General features: G+C 36.5%; 1 protein-coding gene across 1 annotated transcript in view; it reads right to left on the minus strand.

The window, feature by feature from the left end:
- Nucleotides 1-6,599, minus strand: part of LOC139939607 (mitogen-activated protein kinase kinase kinase 2-like) — a 69,762-nt gene extending 63,163 nt beyond the window's left edge. Inside the window, exon 1 of the mRNA XM_071935629.1 lies at nucleotides 6,226-6,599. The gene's annotated coding sequence lies outside the window, so the exon portion shown is untranslated. The remainder of the gene's footprint in view (nucleotides 1-6,225) is intronic.
- Between the last annotated feature and the right edge of the window lie 668 nt (nucleotides 6,600-7,267).

The following is a 7,267-nucleotide window of genomic DNA, read 5'->3' on the forward strand; positions in this document are numbered from 1 at the left end:
ACATGTGTGGATCACAAACACATTATTTAGGTGTTTTTTCCAAGCACTGCATGGCTCAAATTTGGGGTAAAATTCCACAAGTCCGCAAAGCTTGTCCGTAGATCAAAATATGTACCAGACCAGACTCTAAGTGACTGAGAAAGAATATTTCATAAAGCCAATCATGTAAACTGGTTGTATTTGAACAGCACTAAGAAAAGAGAAGACTTACTTATTTTGTCTTTTGGGCAAGTATATTTTGATACCCAATTAGAATTGGAAATTATTGATCAGACTCAGTCAACATTTGTTAACATCATTTTGTATTAAACTTATACAGCGAGGCATTATTACTCTGAGCTTGTCCAGTCATTAGCTTACTGGTCCAAGGCTAAAATCACTGGCCTCGGTCCTATGGTCCACTCCAGTATCACATTGGAGCCCTGTACTTTATAAATGAATGGTGTAAGTTTCAAACTTCTTTCTGTTACTTGATCTTCATTGACACTTATACAAAAATGTTTTTAACTGTTTGTGAAAATGAACGTTAAAAAAAAAGTGTATTATTTTCTGTATACTTTGAGTCCTTGACATTAGTAATGTTTTGCATGTATTTTGTAACACCAATTCAGTCTGATACTGTGTCCCTTTTTTCTCTCCTCAATTTGTGACAATATGTACATTCTCTCAATTTAAGTGCATTACTGAACAAGGTCATTACTACACAGCATGTTTATGTACAGTAGGTTCCATTCAATCAATGTGTTGTTGTTAATGTAAGACATCATTACACGTACAGTATACATCCAACAGAAATAATGTGTAGGCCTGTTAGCATGTACACAAGTACATGTACATGTGTACATCTGGAATTTGATAGGCCTATAATATAATTTCATCGCCATGAACATTTATAAGGTTAATCTGAATTTGAGCAAAAATTGATTTAAGAAATGTTTTCAAATTTGATTTTGAAACTAAAGTGCTTGGCCATCTACATAAATGTATCAGATTTTACACTTTTCTTGTAATCAAACAAATGAATCATACAAACAACAGGTGTAAGTACATCTTACAACATGTTCAAACCTTAGCATGGAAGGAAAACCCTGCATTGGGGGCAAACACAGAATGATAAGGGGGCTCTGGTTTAAGACCATTTAATTTAAACCAGGGAGTTGGTTCTAGGGTACAAATCAAACAGGTGTTTGTTTCTATCTGCAGTGTTTGAGCTCAGATATCAGAATTAAAATGAGAAAAATCTTGACACTGTATACGCATTGAACTGTTATAGTTTGGAATAACAAGCACTAAAAGATTTATCTCTGTTTTTTATGAGTGTGAAGTAAAATATATTATTATTACCAGTTCAAATCATAAAACTGAAAGGTATTATGTCAGATGCAAAATAAATATTTGAACATGATCTGTTTTTGTTAGCGTGAAAGTTCATCTGTGTTGGTAGTTAGATACAATTTGGTTTTAACTCTTGATCACAACACTGATTTCTTTTTGGACCAACACTTCGGTCTTCATCAGCAGGATGATGCGGTCGAAAATTTCAGGTATGAAATTATTTTCAGTGTTGTAATCAAGAGTTAAAGCCATTGGACACTTTCGGTAAACAGTATTGTCCAAGGCTCCACACTTCGTGTATCACAACTTATATAAAATAACAAACCGGTGAAAATTAAGGCTCAATCGGTCACCCTTGTTTCCGCCTGTTTCGGCGTGTCATGACATGTGTTTAAAATAAATCCGTAATTCTCGACAACAAGAATTGATAATTTTTCTAATGTTTTCTCGCAAAGTAAAGCATTTCATGGAATAATATTTCAAGAGAAGTCTTTCACCATTACCTTCTGTAAACCCTGTAAGTTATTTGTAAATCTGTGAACTTTCTTTTCTTTCTTCTGTGCCGAAAGTGTATAATGGCTTTAAAACCAAATTGTATGGTTGTTTTTGTTTCACATATGACACATATGACACAATTAGGTATCATTATTCAACTGGAAAATAGAAGATCACAGGACTTGTCTAATTTTGAGTTTACTGGCTCGACAAACTTACTGTCCTCAGTCCTGTGGTCCAGTGTCAAATGGGAGCCCTGCATGTACAACACAATAATGTGATTTCAATTTGCCATTCAAGTCTGGCAACTTATAAACAATGAAACTAAGTTCATTGAAATTTAATAAACTTCAATTCTCATTACAGAAACCCATTAGTCATGGATTAAAAAACATCCACTTAAATATGTTAATTATTATTTTTTATAAAAAACTAATATCAACAATATTATTACTTACTTGGGCAACAAAAATCCTGAAATAAGGGGAAAAAACCTTGCTAATGTGTTGCTGTGCAGGGCGACAGTAAGCATCAGTCACATTCAAAGATGCAAGCGTAAAATGCATTCCAGTAATTGGGGAAAACAACTGGTTCGGGACATAATGTATGAAGATGACCTGAAATGGATTGATTTATGTCAGACATTGTATCCTAAACTGAAGATTTAATCATTTGTGGATTAATAGTGCCAACCATCCTAGCAACATTCACAACAGGAAAAGGGTCTTCATTGTACCACTCGTACTGACTGACTCTATAGCGCTGCAAATTCTCAATCAACCATGCCTCTAGTCCAGCTACTAAGTTTCCGGCAGATCTCAGTTTCCCTGCCCCAGAACAGGAAACAGGCTCATTCCATGGAGTGTGGAGGCCATTTGACCAAACATGTACATTTTTTTATAGGGAAGTATTATTGGATGGCACTGACTTAATGAATGAATGGAAGACACACATTCAAATTAAAAAGGGTTGTTTTGTTGTTTGAAAAATAGTTCATTTCTGTATGTTTGTGATGTTTTGTTTTTATAAAGAACTACGCCTTTTTATTCAAAAAACATATTCAAAAGAAATTTTTACCCGAACAAATTAATGGATATTGCTGTTCAAAATTAGAAGTGAGATGTCAGGATCTCAACAAAAAATGATTTTTAGTATTTAATAACTACGCACTGAGCTACTTCTCATTGACAGAACTTGTCATGCAATACCTTTTAAAAGAAACAACTTCCTCAAATCTCTGTTTAAAATTTAAAATACATTTTGATTCAAATTGGCCAAAAATTAATCCTAATAATATTTGCTGCAGTGTGTCCTACAGTATGTCACACCACATGCCGGTGAGTTGTGTACACATGTTACTGTGATGTAAGGCGAAATGGGAACTGCACAAATAGACCTGACACCATCACTTTCTCAATGGTAGTCTGGATGAGATTGAAACCTGCTCTTCAGTGACTGAATGCTTAATTAGGTCACAGGCCACACACACACTGTCATCCCAAATCAACCTTTCCATGCTGAATTTACAAACCACCAAGTAAGGTTCCCCCAGTCACAGTCATGATGACAATCACTCATCATTAATTACAAAGATAAAGAGTCAGAGTCTGGGGACCAGACTGTTTTTTTTAAATGTCTGCTTTAGTTTTATTGCACAGATTGGTCCTGGAGGCGTATAACTGTTTTTCCTTTTCTGTCAAGATAAATTATTGCCACATTTAGTTTCAAAAGTTCTGTACTAAAAATAAACGTAAATCAAGTTTCACAAAAAAAAGAAAATCAGCAGTGAATGTTTCATCATATTATTTTTTTTTCGTAAATGACATATCATGCCATGACACAAAGCTTTTTTTAACAAAACCATAAGGCTCTTTTGTTAATTCCTAATGATATAGCATACATCTCAGATTACAATCTTAGTTTTGTACCAATTGGCACTTTTCCAATCGGATATTTTTTTTTTTTTTAGTACAAAGCCGTCACCAAGAGACTGAAAAGGAAGAACATTCGATTTATTACCTAACTGTACAGAACGAGTGACTTCAAATGAGGCAAATCAGCTTATTATACTTTGTCTAATCCGAATCTCATAGACCCACGTAAAAACCTATTGCGCAAGAGCTAACTCATGCTGAATGAGGTGCATGCTGGTCTAGCTAGCGATCAAACTTGATCGCTAGCTAGACCAGCATGCATGCCATTTCATGCCTACTGCTCACGTACCGAGTATTTGCCTGCATCAGAATTTAAGATTCAGAGTTCTGGTTGGGAGAAGATGAGGCAAACAAACAGGTGGCTCTGTACAGTAAAGATTCTGGGTCTGGTGTTGTATTTTCCAGGCACCTCTCTGAGTGAAAACACTTAATTTTAAAAAGAACATTGCAGGGGTCTCCAAGAGAATTACGGGGGGCTTGACTAGCAACTAGGGATGCATGAAAGTTTTAATGCATATTTTCTGATAAAAAAACATGGGATGCCTCAAACTGTACGTGAACTTTATCACTTAACCTCGCAAGCCTGAGGAAACCTGTACTATAATGATGCCTGCTATCCGAACCAGAGCTTGAGTCCTGTGCCCTAAACCACTCGGCCACGGCACGCCCCCCCCCCCCTTTGCCTCTGTATACATTTTACATTAATATTAAATGCACATTTTATCAGCCTTCTTTAGATTTAAACAAGGAGCAGAATTCTTCATTGCTTGCTTGCTTAACATTTACACTATAGGTTGATTCTTTGTTAATTTAGCAAATATGTTCCCATGGATAATCAATTTTTTTTACAATGGCAATGGCTCTGACTCTTTACAAGTTATTAAACTGAAACTTGTAAAAGAGTTGCTGCGTCACCCTTGAATCAACTACAGCTATTATTGATAGATTATCACACAAGCTTTATAAAAGTTATATACATTAATAGTCCATAGGTCTGGAATTTCATTTTTTATAGAGCAAAGCCATTTTCCTTTTGCAAAGGACACTTCCTTTGGAAAATATTTTTAGACCAGGGGCAACAGACGCCATGACCTCCATGACCATGGACTGAATCCAAGGGCTGCAGTTGGCAGTGTGCACGTACTATAGACAAACCAATTTATCTTCCAGTACACGCTAATCTACCAATCAGATGCTTGAACTAGGGGGTGCTGTATGCTTCGTTTTTGAAAGGGCAAGGGCACCAAGGCATTTTCTTCTTGGTAAAGGGCACCCTATGATGAAATTGCAAATTTTTACAGGAGCATTTCAAGGGCACCAAGGCAATCGCCTTCGCTGCCTCTGTGAAGTATCAGGTCTGAAAATGCTACAACTACAACCTAGTTTTTATATTGCACACTATGTATTGTAAATGTGTCAATGCGTCACGCTCCGCATACGGACAGTGCAAAAATTACATTCTAAACTTTGTACGCGTGAATGCTGTATGTCGCGAAATACCTTTGAGCGTTGCATATGTGAGACTGGAAGATAAATTTGTTTTAACACGCACGCTCGTGGAATACAGGCGTGTCTGCGTCCTATATCGTACTCAGCCTTCGGCCTCGTTGGATATGGAATGCAGAAACGCTATATTGTTCAGTATTCCACTCGCCCTTGTGTAATAACCTATAATATATTTTGGCCTACCAGTGTCTTATTATAATGCTTATCACCATGCAGTTGCAGATATCGCATGATTTATTGATCCTATTTTATTTCCATAGCAATCACTTTCACTTTACAACACTGCTTTATACTAGTACTACAGATTTAAATATTTTGTGTAAAGTTTACTCAAGTCATGTTCAGCTCACCCAAATCGTTTTTAGGTTTAGCAAACATAGGCCTAGCGTGCTACGTTTACACAGTTAACTAAACATTTTACCATTGCAATGTCTTGCTTTGTTGGATAGAGGATAACAATACAATTTACGTCAGGCTTGGCCATATCATGGCGGTTACTCAAACAAAATTTATAAAGAAGTGGGTTTTTTGAAATCATCTTTTGTATTTCGTACACTGTTTTTTTCATTTCTGTTTCTGTTCCAACTTAATAATTAATTAATATTAATTTAATTAAATACTTCCATACTTTATTTACAAAAATCGGTATAGTATTGTAACTGTTTTTTGGCTTATTTGTTGACATAGAATCATGATAATGATGGCTATAACATATTGAAATATGGAGTTAATTTGCAATTCAAAGAAATGAAGAAATGATTGAAATTTAATGGTTTTGTTTTTACTTTAGTTTTATCAACATATTTTTGACTTTTTTAAATATAAAAACAAAAATAATTTCACATGATCATGATGTATTGTAAAAACGTATTCCAGTGAGAAGTATACGATAAGAACAACTAGGGAAAATAAAACAGTTCCTCCAGTTGTGTTGTTGAACTGTCATAAAACTTACCTGAGGTCAAAATAATGGTTATTGTTCTTCACAAAAGTACATCCATTCTCGTCAGAACGACATCATTTTGTACACACAGCAGTCACACACACACACAGTGACGTGCCATGGAGTTGTCTACCGTACCACCAGTCGTCAAACTCTTGACGTTCTCGATCAATCCACTTGACAACGAGCCCTCATTTTCTTGATATTCACGTCAAATTCTCGTGATGACTCTTCACAGTCAGACTTCCAAACGGTACCTAAGGTCCCTAGCGACGAGGATGACTTGATAAGCGCAGGAAATAATGATGGAAAAAGGTGGATTATTCGCAATGTCAGTGGATATAATTTCACTGTAACTACCACTGGCTGTTCGCTGCCGGTGTACCTGTCCATATCGCCTCATTAGCTACTAGGTCTGGTTTCCGTTGTACTTAGGTCCGTTATCATTTGATCTGACGGATAGCACCAGACGAGTTTTGTAGTCCAATCAATCAGCCCATGTTCGATGACGTTTCCGATACGCGATGATGTAATCGATTGGGACACTTAGCGGGTTTCTACAATAGGGCGGGTTTCTACAATAGGGCAGTAAGGTTTTTTTTTTTTTACAAGTCATCGTCTTTATGTTTTCCGTAGCAACAAGTCTGTTTCTTTCTATTTAAAGAACAATGTAAGGACACTGCAAGTAAAACCCATTTTAATCACCACTGGTCATCATCCTCTAAGCTGTTTGTGTGTGTGACACCGATCTGTTCACCCCACCCCGCCCCGCATATTTTTGTATAGACCCATCAATTTCTACCCATTTTCAAGTTATAATCCCCCACATTTTGGGTTAAAATTATTGGGACAAAGTGGAAATACAATTCCCCACTTATTTTTTACTCTGACGATACTAAAAACATCTTAACATACGTTGCTTCCCAGGCATCGGTGTTCTAAAAATGTAATTTAGGTTTTCTGGGTATCCTAAAAAGTAAACTGTAAACCAGTGCCCCCCCCCCCCCCCCAACACGCAATCCTATGCCCCCCCCCCCCCAGTGGAAAACCGTGG

The sequence above is a fragment of the Asterias amurensis genome, chromosome 7 (assembly GCF_032118995.1).
Source record: "Asterias amurensis chromosome 7, ASM3211899v1".
NCBI classification, from domain to species: Eukaryota; Metazoa; Echinodermata; class Asteroidea; order Forcipulatida; family Asteriidae; genus Asterias; species Asterias amurensis.